The sequence below is a fragment of the Pseudophryne corroboree genome, chromosome 4, assembly GCF_028390025.1.
Source record: "Pseudophryne corroboree isolate aPseCor3 chromosome 4, aPseCor3.hap2, whole genome shotgun sequence".
In the NCBI taxonomy this organism is placed as follows: Eukaryota; Metazoa; Chordata; class Amphibia; order Anura; family Myobatrachidae; genus Pseudophryne; species Pseudophryne corroboree.
Genome location: NC_086447.1, coordinates 633,257,345 through 633,273,621, shown reverse-complemented (window position 1 = coordinate 633,273,621; position 16,277 = coordinate 633,257,345). Strand labels below are relative to the sequence as shown.

General features: G+C 35.7%; 10 non-coding genes across 10 annotated transcripts; all 10 read right to left on the bottom strand.

The window, feature by feature from the left end:
• Positions 1-2,078: 2,078 nt before the first annotated feature.
• Positions 2,079-2,171, bottom strand: TRNAI-UAU (transfer RNA isoleucine (anticodon UAU)). Its single transcript is given in 2 exon segments — positions 2,079-2,114; positions 2,134-2,171. It is a non-coding gene; the product is annotated as a tRNA-Ile (tRNA).
• Positions 2,172-2,982: 811 nt separating this feature from the next.
• Positions 2,983-3,075, bottom strand: TRNAI-AAU (transfer RNA isoleucine (anticodon AAU)). Its single transcript is given in 2 exon segments — positions 2,983-3,018; positions 3,038-3,075. It is a non-coding gene; the product is annotated as a tRNA-Ile (tRNA).
• Positions 3,076-4,783: 1,708 nt separating this feature from the next.
• TRNAI-UAU (transfer RNA isoleucine (anticodon UAU)) lies at positions 4,784-4,876 on the bottom strand. The gene is given in 2 exon segments: positions 4,784-4,819; positions 4,839-4,876. It is a non-coding gene; the product is annotated as a tRNA-Ile (tRNA).
• A 1,715-nt stretch (positions 4,877-6,591) lies between these two features.
• TRNAI-AAU (transfer RNA isoleucine (anticodon AAU)) lies at positions 6,592-6,684 on the bottom strand. The gene is given in 2 exon segments: positions 6,592-6,627; positions 6,647-6,684. It is a non-coding gene; the product is annotated as a tRNA-Ile (tRNA).
• A 1,709-nt stretch (positions 6,685-8,393) lies between these two features.
• TRNAI-AAU (transfer RNA isoleucine (anticodon AAU)) lies at positions 8,394-8,486 on the bottom strand. Its single transcript is given in 2 exon segments — positions 8,394-8,429; positions 8,449-8,486. It is a non-coding gene; the product is annotated as a tRNA-Ile (tRNA).
• Positions 8,487-9,300: 814 nt separating this feature from the next.
• On the bottom strand, positions 9,301-9,393 carry TRNAI-UAU (transfer RNA isoleucine (anticodon UAU)). Its single transcript is given in 2 exon segments — positions 9,301-9,336; positions 9,356-9,393. It is a non-coding gene; the product is annotated as a tRNA-Ile (tRNA).
• Positions 9,394-11,107: 1,714 nt separating this feature from the next.
• TRNAI-UAU (transfer RNA isoleucine (anticodon UAU)) lies at positions 11,108-11,200 on the bottom strand. Its single transcript is given in 2 exon segments — positions 11,108-11,143; positions 11,163-11,200. It is a non-coding gene; the product is annotated as a tRNA-Ile (tRNA).
• A 1,719-nt stretch (positions 11,201-12,919) lies between these two features.
• TRNAI-UAU (transfer RNA isoleucine (anticodon UAU)) lies at positions 12,920-13,012 on the bottom strand. The gene is given in 2 exon segments: positions 12,920-12,955; positions 12,975-13,012. It is a non-coding gene; the product is annotated as a tRNA-Ile (tRNA).
• An 811-nt stretch (positions 13,013-13,823) lies between these two features.
• TRNAI-AAU (transfer RNA isoleucine (anticodon AAU)) lies at positions 13,824-13,916 on the bottom strand. The gene is given in 2 exon segments: positions 13,824-13,859; positions 13,879-13,916. It is a non-coding gene; the product is annotated as a tRNA-Ile (tRNA).
• Positions 13,917-15,632: 1,716 nt separating this feature from the next.
• TRNAI-UAU (transfer RNA isoleucine (anticodon UAU)) lies at positions 15,633-15,725 on the bottom strand. The gene is given in 2 exon segments: positions 15,633-15,668; positions 15,688-15,725. It is a non-coding gene; the product is annotated as a tRNA-Ile (tRNA).
• Between the last annotated feature and the right edge of the window lie 552 nt (positions 15,726-16,277).

The following is a 16,277-nucleotide window of genomic DNA, read 5'->3' as shown; positions in this document are numbered from 1 at the left end:
TATCATGCTATATTGTAGAAAATCAATTTGATGCAACTGCTTTACCAACAGTATGTTAATCTTTTCCATTGCTGTTTTGTTGGCTGACTGAAGGAAGATATGCAGTGCATTTGAACCAAAGCAGATGTGTGCTGACAACTTAAATGCACAATCATGTTTGTGTTTTTTCTTTATTTCTTCCATCCTTTGTAATATCATATTAAATATTAAGGTAGCAGTTTATAATCAATGACTAATGACATAAGAAAAGGAAAAAAAAACAGTATACAAAGATGCTCCAGGTGAGGCTTGAACTCACAACCTCGGCATTGCTCAACAGATACTGTCTTATAAGTACCACGTGCTGTCCAATTGCGCCACTGGAGCACTTTGCAGCATTAAGTTATTATGCGAGATGTGGATTTTATTCAATACAATCAGTACAGTCATAAGAATTGAAAAAGAAAATCATTTTTGGTGATGAATGATGAGCAACAAAGGAACATGCATGCCAGATGGCACTTGAATAAGCTGTCCACGGTGATAGAAAAGGTTTAAAAAACAACAACAACAATGTTATCATAATTAATGTCATATTTTAGCTTCTGTGGTCATTTTTTACAAGCTAAACACTGCAAGACTGTTTTACAGTTGAAGCAAGGATAAAATATCAACTCTAGTGATGAGACACTTGCTGTAATGACTTCCACCCCATATGGGACTTGGACCCCCTGGCTTAGGAGAACAGTGCCTTACCCATTATGCCAGTGGTGCTTACTGATGTTCTTATTTAAGACTGTTAGGTTTTTAATAGTCAATTATTTATTTTTGAGGAAAAAGTGAAGCTGTTTACTGTGTTCTTTGCATTACCAAGTCCAGCAAGAAATGTGCTGGTACTATCCAGAGCTGTCAGTATGGATTATCATGCTATATTGTAGAAAATCAATTTGATGCAACTGCTTTACCAACAGTATGTTAATCTTTTCCATTGCTGTTTTGTTGGCTGACTGAAGGAAGATATGCAGTGCATTTGAACCAAAGCAGATGTGTGCTGACAACTTAAATGCACAATCATGTTTGTGTTTTTTCTTTATTTCTTCCATCCTTTGTAATATCATATTAAATATTAAGGTAGCAGTTTATAATCAATGACTAATGACATAAGAAAATGAAAAAAAAACAGTATACAAAGATGCTCCAGGTGAGGCTTGAACTCACAACTTCGGCATTGCTCAACAGATACTGTCATTTTATGTACCGCGTGCTGACCAAATGCGCCACTGGAGCACTTTGCAGCATTAATTTGTTATGCTAGATGTGGATTTTATTCAATACAATCAGTACAGTCATAAGAATTGAAAAAGAAAATCATTTTTGGTGATGAATGATGAGCAACAAAGGAACAGGCATGCCAGATGGCACTTGAATAAGCTGTCCACGGTTATAGAAAAGGTTTAAAAAACAACAACAACAATGTTATCATAATTAATGTAATATTTTAGCTTCTGTGGTCATTTTTTACAAGCTAAACACTGCAAGACTGTTTTACAGTTGAAGCAAGGATAAAATATCAACTCTAGTGATGAGACACTTGCTGTAATGACTTCCAACTCAGACGGGACTTAAACCCACATCCACTTGCTTAGGAGAACAGTGCCTTACCCATTATGCCAATGGTGCTTACTGATGTTCTTATTTAAGACTGTTAGGTTTTTAATAGTCAATTATTTATTTTTGAGGAAAAAGTGAAGCTGTTTACTGTGTTCTTTGCATTACCAAGTCCAGCAAGAAATGTGCTGGTACTATCCAGAGCTGTCAGTATGGATTATCATGCTATATTGCAGAAAATCAATTTGATGCAACTGCTTTACCAACAGTATGTTAATCTTTTCCATTGCTGTTTTGTTGGCTGACTGAAGGAAGATATGCAGTGTATTTGAACCAAAGCAGATGTGTGCTGACAACTTAAATGCACAATCATGTTTGTTTTTTTTCTTTATTTCTTCCATCCTTTGTAATATCATATTAAATATTAAGGTAGCAGTTTATAATCAATGACTAATGACATAAGAAAAGGAAAAAAAAACAGTATACAAAGATGCTCCAGGTGAGGCTTGAACTCACAACCTCGGCATTGCTCAACAGATACTGTCTTATAAGTACCGCGTGCTGACCAATTGCGCCACTGGAGCACTTTGCAGCATTCATTTGTTATGCTAGATGTGGATTTTATTCAATACAATCAGTACAGTCATAAGAATTGAAAAAGAAAATCATTTTTGGTGATGAATGATGAGCAACAAAGGAACATGCATGCCAGATGGCACTTGAATAAGCTGTCCACGGTGATAGAAAAGGTTTAAAAAACAACAACAACAATGTTATCATAATTAATGTCATATTTTAGCTTCTGTGGTCATTTTTTACAAGCTAAACACTGCAAGACTGTTTTACAGTTGAAGCAAGGATAAAATATCAACTCTAGTGATGAGACACTGCTGTAATGACTTCCAACTCAGATGGGACTTAAACCCACAACCACTGGCTTAGGAGAACAGTGCCTTATCCATTATGCCAGTGGTGCTTACTGATGTCCTTATTTAAGACTGTTAGGTTTTTAATAGTCAATTATTTATTTTTGAAAAAAAGTGAAGCTGTTTACTGTGTTCTTTGCATTACCAAGTCCAGCAAGAAATGTGCTGGTACTATCCAGAGCTGTCAGTATGGAATATCATGCTATATTGCAGAAAATCAATTTGATGCAACTGCTTTACCAACAGTATGTTAATCTTTTCCATTGCTGTTTTGTTGGCTGACTGAAGGAAGATATGCAGTGCATTTGAACCAAAGCAGATGTGTGCTGACAACTTAAATGCACAATCATGTTTGTGTTTTTTCTTTATTTCTTCCATCCTTTGTAATATCATATTAAATATTAAGGTAGCAGTTTATAATCAATGACTAATGACATAAGAAAATGAAAAAAAAACCAGTATACAAAGATGCTCCAGGTGAGGCTTGAACTCACAACCTCGGCATTGCTCAACTGATACTGTCTTATTAGTACCGCGCGCTGACCAATTGCGCCACTGGAGCACTTTGCGGCATTCATTGGTTATGCTAGATGTGGATTTTATTCAATACAATCAGTACATTCATAAGAATTGAAAAAGAAAATCATTTTTGGTGATCAATGATGAGCAACAAAGGAACATGCATGCCAGATGACACTTGAATAAGCTGTCCACGGTGATAAAAAAAGGTTTAAAAAACAACAACAACAATGTTATCATAATTAATGTCATATTTTAGCTTCTGTGGTCATTTTTTACAAGCTAAACACTGCAAGACTGTTTTACAGTTGAAGCAAGGATAAAATATCAACTCTAGTGATGAGACACTTGCTGTATTTACTTCCACCCCATATGGGACTTGGACCCCCTGGCTTAGGAGGGCGGTGACTTATCCATTATGCCAGTGGTGCTTACTGATGTTCTTATTTAAGACTGTTAGGTTTTTAATAGTCAATTATTTATTTTTGAGGAAAAAGTGAAGCTGTTTACTGTGTTCTTTGCATTACCAAGTCCAGCAAGAAATGTGCTGGTACTATCCAGAGCTGTAAGTATGGATTATCATGCTATATTGCAGAAAATCAATTTGATGCAACTGCTTTACCAACAGTATGTTAATCTTTTCCATTGCTGTTTTGTTTGCTGACTGAAGGAAGATATGCAGTGCATTTGAACCAAAGCAGATGTGTGCTGACAACTTAAATGCACAATCATGTTTGTGTTTTTTCTTTCTTTCTTCCATCCTTTGTAATATCATATTATATATTAAGGTAGCAGTTTATAATCAATGACTAATGACAAAAGAAAAGAAAAAAAAACAGTATACATAGATGCTCCAGGTGAGGCTTGAACTCATAACCTTGGCATTGCTCAACAGATACTGTCTTATAAGTACCGCGCGCTGACCAATTGCGCCACTGGAGCACTTTGCAGCATTAATTGGTTATGCTAGATGTGGATTTTATTCAATACAATCAGTACAGTCATAAGAATTGAAAAAGAAAATAATTTTTGGTGATGAATGATGAGCAACAAAGGAACTTGCATGCCAGATGGCACTTGAATAAGCTGTCCACGGCGATAGAAAAGGTTTAAAAAACAAGAACAACAACAATGTTATCATAATTAATGTCATATTTTAGCTTCTGTGGTCATTTTTTACAAGCTAAACACTGCAAGACTGTTTTACAGTTGAAGCAAGGATAAAATATCAACTCTAGTGATGAGACACTTGCTGTAATGACTTCCACCCCATATGGGACTTGGACCCCCTGGCTTAGGAGGGCAGTGACTTATCCATTATGCCAGTGGTGCTTACTGATGTTCTTATTTAAGACTGTTAGGTTTTTAATAGTCAATTATTTATTTTTGATGAAAAAGTGAAGCTGTTTACTGTGTTCTATGCATTACCAAGTCCAGCAAGAAATGTGCTGGTACTATCCAGAGCTGTCAGTATGGATTATCATGCTATATTGCAGAAAATCAATTTGATGCAACTGCTTTACCAACAGTATGTTAATCTTTTCCATTGCTGTTTTGTTGGCTGACTGAAGGAAGATATGCAGTGCATTTGAACCAAAGCAGATGTGTGCAGACAACTTAAATGCACAATCATGTTTGTGTTTTTTCTTTCTTTCTTCCATCCTTTGTAATATCATATTAAATATTAAGGTAGCAGTTTATAATCAATGACTAATGACACAAGAAAAGGAAAAAAAAACAGTATACAAAGATGCTCCAGGTGAGGCTTGAACTCACAACCTCGGCATTGCTGAACAGATACTGTCTTATAAGTACCGTGCGCTGACCAATTGCGCCACTGGAGCACTTTGCAGCATTAATTGGTTATGCTAGATGTGGATTTTATTCAATACAATCAGTACAGTCATAAGAATTGAAAAAGAAAATCATTTTTGGTGATGAATGATGAGCAACAAAGGAACATGCATGCCAGATGGCACTTGAATAAGCTGTCCACGGTGATAGAAAAGGTTTAAAAAACAACAAAAACAATGTTATCATAATTAATGTCATATTTTAGCTTCTGTGGTCATTTTTTACAAGCTAAACACTGCAAGACTGTTTTACAGTTGAAGCAAGGATAAAATATCAACTCTAGTGATGAGACACTTGCTGTAATGACTTCCAACTCAGACGGGACTTAAACCCACAACCACTGGCTTAGGAGAACAGTGCCTTACCCATTATGCCAGTGGTGCTTACTGATGTTCTTATTTAAGACTGTTAGGTTTTTAATAGTCAATTATTTATTTTTGAGGAAAAAGTGAAGCTGTTTACTGTGTTCTTTGCATTACCAAGTCCAGCAAGAAATGTGCTGGTACTATCCAGAGCTGTCAGTATGGATTATCATGCTATATTGCAGAAAATCAATTTGATGCAACTGCTTTACCAACAGTATGTTAATCTTTCCCATTGCTGTTTTGTTGGCTGACTGAAGGAAGATATGCAGTGCATTTGAACCAAAGCAGATGTGTGCTGACAACTTAAATGCACAATCATGTTTGTGTTTTTTCTTTATTTCTTCCATCCTTTGTAATATCATATTAAATATTAAGGTAGCAGTTTATAATCAATGACTAATGACATAAGAAAAGGAAAAAAAAACAGTATACAAAGATGCTCCAGGTGAGGCTTGAACTCACAACCTCGGCATTGCTCAACAGATACTGTCTTATAAGTACCGCGTGCTGACCAATTGCGCCACTGTAGCACTTTGCAGAATTAAGTTATTATGCGAGATGTGGATTTTATTCAATACAATCAGTACAGTCATAAGAATTGAAAAAGAAAATCATTTTTGATGATGAATGATGAGCAACAAAGGAACATGCATGCCAGATGGCACTTGAATAAGCTGTCCACGGTGATAGAAAAGGTTTAAAAAACAACAACAACAATGTTATCATAATTAATGTCATATTTTAGCTTCTGTGGTCATTTTTTACAAGCTAAACACTGCAAGACTGTTTTACAGTTGAAGCAAGGATAAAATATCAACTCTAGTGATGAGACACTTGCTGTAATTACTTCCACCCCATATGGGACTTGGACCCCCTGGCTTAGGAGAACAGTGCCTTACCCATTATGCCAGTGGTGCTTACTGATGTTCTTATTTAAGACTGTTAGGTTTTTAATAGTCAATTATTTATTTTTGAGGAAAAAGTGAAGCTGTTTACTGTGTTCTTTGCATTACCAAGTCCAGCAAGAAATGTGCTGGTACTATCCAGAGCTGTCAGTATGGATTATCATGCTATATTGCAGAAAATCAATTTGATGCAACTGCTTTACCAACAGTATGTTAATCTTTTCCATTGCTGTTTTGTTGGCTGACTGAAGGAAGATATGCAGTGCATTTGAACCAAAGCAGATGTGTGCTGACAACTTAAATGCACAATCATGTTTGTGTTTTTTCTTTATTTCTTCCATCCTTTGTAATATCATATTAAATATTAAGGTAGCAGTTTATAATCAATGACTAATGACATAAGAAAATGAAAAAAAAAAAAACAGTATACAAAGATGCTCCAGGTGAGGCTTGAACTCACAACCTCGGCATTGCTCAACTGATACTGTCTTATTAGTACCGCGCGCTGACCAATTGCGCCACTGGAGCACTTTGCGGCATTCATTGGTTATGCTAGATGTGGATTTTATTCAATACAATCAGTACATTCATAAGAATTGAAAAAGAAAATCATTTTTGGTGATGAATGATGAGCAACAAAGGAACATGCATGCCAGATGACACTTGAATAAGCTGTCCACTGTGATAAAAAAAGGTTTAAAAAACAACAACAACAATGTTATCATAATTAATGTCATATTTTAGCTTCTGTTGTCATTTTTTACAAGCTAAACACTGCAAGACTGTTTTACAGTTGAAGCAAGGATAAAATATCAACTCTAGTGATGAGACACTTGCTGTATTTACTTCCACCACATATGGGACTTGGACCCCCTGGCTTAGGAGGGCGGTGACTTATCCATTATGCCAGTGGTGCTTACTGATGTTCTTATTTAAGACTGTTAGGTTTTTAATAGTCAATTATTTATTTTTGAGGAAAAAGTGAAGCTGTTTACTGTGTTCTTTGCATTACCAAGTCCAGCAAGAAATGTGCTGGTACTATCCAGAGCTGTAAGTATGGATTATCATGCTATATTGCAGAAAATCAATTTGATGCAACTGCTTTACCAACAGTATGTTAATCTTTTCCATTGCTGTTTTGTTTGCTGACTGAAGGAAGATATGCAGTGCATTTGAACCAAAGCAGATGTGTGCTGACAACTTAAATGCACAATCATGTTTGTGTTTTTTCTTTCTTTCTTCCATCCTTTGTAATATCATATTATATATTAAGGTAGCAGTTTATAATCAATGACTAATGACAAAAGAAAAGAAAAAAAAACAGTATACATAGATGCTCCAGGTGAGGCTTGAACTCATAACCTTGGCATTGCTCAACAGATACTGTCTTATAAGTACCGCGCGCTGACCAATTGCGCCACTGGAGCACTTTGCAGCATTAATTGGTTATGCTAGATGTGGATTTTATTCAATACAATCAGTACAGTCATAAGAATTGAAAAAGAAAATAATTTTTGGTGATGAATGATGAGCAACAAAGGAACTTGCATGCCAGATGGCACTTGAATAAGCTGTCCACGGCGATAGAAAAGGTTTAAAAAACAAGAACAACAACAATGTTATCATAATTAATGTCATATTTTAGCTTCTGTGGTCATTTTTTACAAGCTAAACACTGCAAGACTGTTTTACAGTTGAAGCAAGGATAAAATATCAACTCTAGTGATGAGACACTTGCTGTAATGACTTCCACCCCATATGGGACTTGGACCCCCTGGCTTAGGAGGGCAGTGACTTATCCATTATGCCAGTGGTGCTTACTGATGTTCTTATTTAAGACTGTTAGGTTTTTAATAGTCAATTATTTATTTTTGAGGAAAAAGTGAAGCTGTTTACTGTGTTCTATGCATTACCAAGTCCAGCAAGAAATGTGCTGGTACTATCCAGAGCTGTCAGTATGGATTATCATGCTATATTGCAGAAAATCAATTTGATGCAACTGCTTTACCAACAGTATGTTAATCTTTTCCATTGCATTTTTGTTGGCTGACTGAAGGAAGATATGCAGTGCATTTGAACCAAAGCAGATGTGTGCTGACAACTTAAATGCACAATCATGTTTGTGTTTTTTCTTTCTTTCTTCCATCCTTTGTAATATCATATTAAATATTAAGGTAGCAGTTTATAATCAATGACTAATGACATAAGAAAAGGAAAAAAAAAACAGTATACAAATATGCTCCAGGTAAGGCTTGAACTCACAACTTCGGCATTGCTCAACAGATACTGTCTTATTAGTACCGCGCGCTGACCAATTGCGCCACTGGAGCACTTTTCAGCATTCCTTGGTTATGCTAGATGTGGATTTTATTCAATACAATCAGTACAGTCATAAGAATTGAAAAAGAAAATAATTTTTGGTGATGAATGATGAGCAACAAAGGAACATGCATGCCAGATGGCACTTGAATAAGCTGTCCACTGTGATAGAAAAGGTTTAAAAAACAACAACAACAACAACAACAATGTTATCATAATTAATGTCATATTTTAGCTTCTGTGGTCATTTTTTACAAGCTAAACACTGCAAGACTGTTTTACAGTTGAAGCAAGGATAAAATATCAACTCTAGTGATGAGACACTTGCTGTAATGACTTCCACCCCATATAGGACTTGGACCCCCTGGCTTAGGAGGGCAGTGACTTATCCATTATGCCAGTGGTGCTTACTGATGTTCTTATTTAAGACTGTTAGGTTTTTAATAGTCAATTATTTATTTTTGAGGAAAAAGTGAAGCTGTTTACTGTGTTCTTTGCATTACCAAGTCCAGCAAGAAATGTGCTGGTACTATCCAGAGCTGTCAGTATGGATTATCATGCTATATTGCAGAAAATCAATTTGATCCAACTGCTTTACCAACAGTATGTTAATCTTTTCCATTGCTGTTTTATTGGCTGACTGAAGGAAGATATGCAGTGCATTTGAACCAAAGCAGATGTGTGCTGACAACTTAAATGCACAATCATGTTTGTGTTTTTTCATTCTTTCTTCCATCCTTTGTAATATCATATTAAATATTAAGGTAGCAGTTTATAATCAATGACTAATGACACAAGAAAAGGAAAAAAAACAGTATACAAAGATGCTCCAGGTGAGGCTTGAACTCACAACCTCGGCATTGCTGAACAGATACTGTCTTATAAGTACCGTGTGCTGACCAATTGCGCCACTGGAGCACTTTGCAGCATTAACTGGTTATGCTAGATGTGGATTTTATTCAATACAATCAGTACAGTCATAAGAATTGAAAAAAAAAAATCATTTTTGGTGATGAATGATGAGCAACAAAGGAACATGCATGCCAGATGGCACTTGAATAAGCTGTCCACGGTGATATAAAAGGTTTAAAAAACAACAACAACAATGTTATCATAATTAATGTCATATTTTAGCTTCTGTGGTCATTTTTTACAAGCTAAACACTGCAAGACTGTTTTACAGTTGAAGCAAGGATAAAATATCAACTCTAGTGATGAGACACTTGCTGTAATGACTTCCAACTCAGACGGGACTTAAAACCACAACCACTGGCTTAGGAGAACAGTGCCTTACCCATTATGCCAGTGGTGCTTACTGATGTTCTTATTTAAGACTGTTAGGTTTTTAATAGTCAATTATTTATTTTTGAGGAAAAAGTGAAGCTGTTTACTGTGTTCTTTGCATTACCAAGTCCAGCAAGAAATGTGCTGGTACTATCCAGAGCTGTCAGTATGGATTATCATGCTATATTGCAGAAAATCAATTTGATGCAACTGCTTTACCAACAGTATGTTAATCTTTTCCATTGCTGTTTTGTTGGCTGACTGAAGGAAGATATGCAGTGCATTTGAACCAAAGCAGATGTGTGCTGACAACTTAAATGCACAATCATGTTTGTTTTTATTCTTTATTTCTTCCATCCTTAGTAATATCATATTAAATATTAAGGTAGCAGTTTATAATCAATGACTAATGACATAAGAAAAGGAAAAAAAACAGTATACAAAGATGCTCAAGGTGAGGCTTGAACTCACAACCTCGGTATTGCTCAACAAATACTGTCTTATAAGTACCGCGCGCTGACCAATTGTGCTACTGGAGCACTTTGCAGCATTAAGTTGTTATGCTAGATGTGGATTTTATTCAATACAATCAGTACAGTCATAAGAATTGAAAAAGAAAATCATTTTTGATGATGAATGATGAGCAACAAAGGAACATGCATGCCAGATGGCACTTGAATAAGCTGTCCACTGTGATAGAAAAGGTTTAAAAAACAACAACAACAACAATGTTATCATAATTAATGTCATATTTTAGCTTCTGTGGTCATTTTTTACAAGCTAAACACTGCAAGACTGTTTTACAGTTGAAGCAAGGATAAAATATCAACTCTAGTGATGAGACACTTGCTGTAATGACTTCCACCCCATATAGGACTTGTACCCCCTGGCTTAGGAGGGCAGTGACTTATCCATTATGCCAGTGGTGCTTACTGATGTTCTTATTTAAGACTGTTAGGTTTTTAATAGTCAATTATTTATTTTTGAGGAAAAAGTGAAGCTGTTTACTGTGTTCTTTGCATTACCAAGTCCAGCAAGAAATGTGCTGGTACTATCCATAGCTGTCAGTATGGATTATCATGCTATATTGCAGAAAATCAATTTGATGCAACTGCTTTACCAACAGTATGTTAATCTTTTCCATTGCTGTTTTATTGGCTGACTGAAGGAAGATATGCAGTGCATTTGAACCAAAGCAGATGTGTGCTGACAACTTAAATGCACAATCATGTTTGTGTTTTTTCATTCTTTCTTCCATCCTTTGTAATATCATATTAAATATTAAGGTAGCTGTTTATAATCAATGACTAATGACACAAGAAAAGGAAAAAAAAACAGTATACAAAGATGCTCCAGGTGAGGCTTGAACTCACAACCTTGGCATTGCTGAACAGATACTGTCTTATAAGTACCGTGCGCTGACCAATTGCGCCACTGGAGCACTTTGCAGCATTAATTGGTTATGCTAGATGTGGATTTTATTCAATACAATCAGTACAGTCATAAGAATTGAAAAAGAAAATCATTTTTGGTGATGAATGATGAGCAACAAAGGAACATGCATGCCAGATGGCACTTGAATAAGCTGTCCACGGTGATAGAAAAGGTTTCAAAAACAACAACAACAATGTTATCATAATTAATGTCATATTTTAGCTTCTGTGGTCATTTTTTACAAGCTAAACACTGCAAGACTGTTTTACAGTTGAAGCAAGGATAAAATATCAACTCTAGTGATGAGACACTTGCTGTAATGACTTCCAACTCAGACGGGACTTAAACCCACAACCACTGGCTTAGGAGAACAGTGCCTTACCCATTATGCCAGTGGTGCTTACTGATGTTCTTATTTAAGACTGATAGGTTTTTAATAGTCAATTATTTATTTTTGAGGAAAAAGTGAAGCTGTTTACTGTGTTCTTTGCATTACCAAGTCCAGCAAGAAATGTGCTGGTACTATCCAGAGCTGTCAGTATGGATTATCATGCTATATTGCAGAAAATCAATTTGATGCAACTGCTTTACCAACAGTATGTTAATCTTTTCCATTGCTGTTTTGTTGGCTGACTGAAGGAAGATATGCAGTGCATTTGAACCAAAGCAGATGTGTGCTGACAACTTAAATGCACAATCATGTTTGTGTTTTTTCTTTATTTCTTCCATCCTTTGTAATATCATATTAAATATTAAGGTAGCAGTTTATAATCAATGACTAATGACATAAGAAAATGAAAAAAAAACAGTATACAAAGATGCTCCAGGTGAGGCTTGAACTCACAACTTCGGCATTGCTCAACAGATACTGTCTTTTATGTACCGCGTGCTGACCAAATGCGCCACTGGAGCACTTTGCAGCATTAATTTGTTATGCTAGATGTGGATTTTATTCAATACAATCAGTACAGTCATAAGAATTGAAAAAGAAAATCATTTTTGGTGATGAATGATGAGCAACAAAGGAACATGCATGCCAGATGGCACTTGAATAAGCTGTCCACGGTGATAGAAAAGGTTTAAAAAACAACAACAACAATGTTATCATAATTAATGTAATATTTTAGCTTCTGTGGTCATTTTTTACAAGCTAAACACTGCAAGACTGTTTTACAGTTGAAGCAAGGATAAAATATCAACTCTAGTGATGAGACACTTGCTGTAATGACTTCCAACTCAGACGGGACTTAAACCCACATCCACTTGCTTAGGAGAACAGTGCCTTACCCATTATGCCAATGGTGCTTACTGATGTTCTTATTTAAGACTGTTAGGTTTTTAATAGTCAATTATTTATTTTTGAGGAAAAAGTGAAGCTGTTTACTGTGTTCTTTGCATTACCAAGTCCAGCAAGAAATGTGCTGGTACTATCCAGAGCTGTCAGTATGGATTATCATGCTATATTGCAGAAAATCAATTTGATGCAACTGCTTTACCAACAGTATGTTAATCTTTTCCATTGCTGTTTTGTTGGCTGACTGAAGGAAGATATGCAGTGCATTTGAACCAAAGCAGATGTGTGCTGACAACTTAAATGCACAATCATGTTTGTGTTTTTTCTTTATTTCTTCCATCCTTTGTAATATCATATTAAATATTAAGGTAGCAGTTTATAATCAATGACTAATGACATAAGAAAAGGAAAAAAAAAAACAGTATACAAAGATGCTCCAGGTGAGGCTTGAACTCACAACCTCGGCATTGCTCAACAGATACTGTCTTATAAGTACCGCGTGCTGACCAATTGCGCCACTGGAGCACTTTGCAGCATTCATTTGTTATGCTAGATGTGGATTTTATTCAATACAATCAGTACAGTCATAAGAATTGAAAAAGAAAATCATTTTTGGTGATGAATGATGAGCAACAAAGGAACATGCATGCCAGATGGCACTTGAATAAGCTGTCCACGGTGATAGAAAAGGTTTACAAAACAACAACAACAATGTAATCATAATTAATGTCATATTTTAGCTTCTGTGGTCATTTTTTACAAGCTAAACACTGCAAAACTGTTTTACAGTTGAAGCAAGGATAAAATATCAACTCTAGTGATGAGACACTGCTGTAATGACTTCCAACTCAGATGGGACTTAAACCCACAACCACTGGATTAGGAGAACAGTGCCTTATCCATTATGCCAGTGGTGCTTACTGATGTCCTTATTTAAGACTGATAGGTTTTTAATAGTCAATTATTTATTTTTGAAAAAAAGTGAAGCTGTTTACTGTGTTCTTTGCATTACCAAGTCCAGCAAGAAATGTGCTGGTACTATCCAGAGCTGTCAGTATGGATTATCATGCTATATTGCAGAAAATCAATTTGATGCAACTGCTTTACCAACAGTATGTTAATCTTTTCCATTGCTGTTTTGTTGGCTGACTGAAGGAAGATATGCGGTGCATTTGAACCAAAGCAGATGTGTGCTGACAACTTAAATGCACAATCATGTTTGTGTTTTTTCTTTCTTTCTTCCATCCTTTGTAATATCATATTAAATATTAAGGTAGCAGTTTATAATCAATGACTAATGACATAAGAAAAGGAAAAAAAAAACAGTATACAAATATGCTCCAGGTAATGCTTGAACTCACAACCTCGGCATTGCTCAACTGATACTGTCTTATTAGTACCGCGCGCTGACCAATTGCGCCACTGGAGCACTTTGCAGCATTCATTGGTTATGCTAGATGTGGATTTTATTCAATACAATCAGTACAGTCATAAGAATTGAAAAAGAAAATCATTTTTGGTGATGAATAATGAGCAACAAAGGAACATGCATGCCAGATGGCACTTGAATAAGCTGTCTACGGTGATAGAAAAGGTTTAAAAAACAACAACAACAATGTTATCATAATTAATGTCATATTTTAGCTTCTGTTGTCATTTTTTACAAGCTAAACACTGCAAGACTGTTTTACAGTTGAAGCAAGGATAAAATATCAACTCTAGTGATGAGACACTTGCTGTAATGACTTCCAACTCAGACGGGACTTAAACCCACAACCACTTGCTTAGGAGAACAGTGCCTTCCCCATTATGCCAATGGTGCTTACTGATGTTCTTATTTAAGACTGTTAGGTTTTTAATAGTCAATTATTTATTTTTGAGGAAAAAGTGAAGCTGTTTACTGTGTTCTTTGCATTACCAAGTCCAGCAAGAAATGTGCTGGTACTATCCAGAGCTGTCAGTATGGATTATCATGCTATATTGCAGAAAATCAATTTGATGCAACTGCTTTACCAACAGTATGTTAATCTTTTCCATTGCTGTTTTGTTGGCTGACTGAAGGAAGATATGCAGTGCATTTGAACCAAAGCATATGTGTGCTGACAACTTAAATGCACAATCATGTTTGTGTTTTTTCTTTCTTTCTTCCATCCTTTGTAATATCATATTAAATATTAAGGTAGCAGTTTATAATCAATGACTAATGACATAAAAAAAAGGAAAAAAAAAACATTATATAAAGCTGCTCCAGGTGAGGCTTGAACTCACAAACTCAGCATTGCTCAACAGATAATGTCTTATAAGTACCGCGCGCTGACCAATTGCGCCACTGGAGCACTTTGCAGCATTAATTGGTTATGCTAGATGTGGATTTTATTCAATACAATCAGTACAGTCATAAGAATTGAAAAAGAAAATCATTTTTGGTGATGAATGATGAGCAACAAAGGAACATACATGCCAGATGGCACTTGAATAAGCTGTCCACTGTGATAGAAAAGGTTTAAAAAACAACAACAACAACAATGTTATCATAATTAATGTCATATTTTAGCTTCTGTGGTCATTTTTTACAAGCTAAACACTGCAAGACTGTTTTACAGTTGAAGCAAGGATAAAATATCAACTCTAGTAATGAGACACTTGCTGTAATGACTTCAACCCCATATAGGACTTGGACCCCCTGGCTTAGGAGGGCAGTGACTTACCCATTATGCCAGTGGTGCTTACTGATGTTCTTATTTAAGACTGTTAGGTTTTTAATAGTCAATTATTAATTTTTGAGGAAAAAGTGAAGCTGTTTACTGTGTTCTTTGCATTACCAAGTCCAGCAAGAAATGTGCTGGTACTATCCAGAGCTGTCAGTATGGATTATCATGCTATATTGCAGAAAATCAATTTGATGCAACTGCTTTACCAACAGTATGTTAATCTTTTCCATTGCTGTTTTATTGGCTGACTGAAGGAAGATATGCAGTGCATTTGAACCAAAGCAGATGTGTGCTGACAACTTAAATGCACAATCATGTTTGTGTTTTTTCATTCTTTCTTCCATCCTTTGTAATATCATATTAAATATTAAGGTAGCAGTTTATAATCAATGACTAATGACACAAGAAAAGGAAAAAAAAACAGTATACAAAGATGCTCCAGGTGAGGCTTGAACTCACAACCTCGGCATTGCTGAACAGATACTGTCTTATAAGTACTGCGCGCTGACCAATTGCGCCACTGGAGCACTTTGCAGCATTAATTAGTTATGCTAGATGTGGATTTTATTCAATATAATCAGTACAGTCATAAAAATTGAAAAAGAAAATCATTTTTGGTGATGAATGATGAGCAACAAAGGAACATGCATGCCAGATGGCACTTGAATAAGCTGTCCACGGTGATAGAAAATGTTTAAAAAACAAGAACAACAACAATGTTATCATAATTAATGTCATATTTTAGCTTCTGTGGTCATTTTTTACAAGCTAAACACTGCAAGACTGTTTTACAGTTGAAGCAAGGATAAAATATCAACTCTAGTGATGAGACACTTGCTGTAATGACTTCCAACTCAGACGGGACTTAAACCCACAACCACTGGCTTAGGAGAACAGTGCCTTACCCATTATGCCAGTGGTGCTTACTGATGTTCTTATTTAAGACTGTTAGGTTTTTAATAGTCAATTATTTATTTTTGATGAAAAAGTGAAGCTGTTTACTGTGTTCTTTGCATTACCAAGTGCAGCAAGAAATGTGCTGGTACTATCCAGAGCTGTCAGTATGGATTATCATGCTA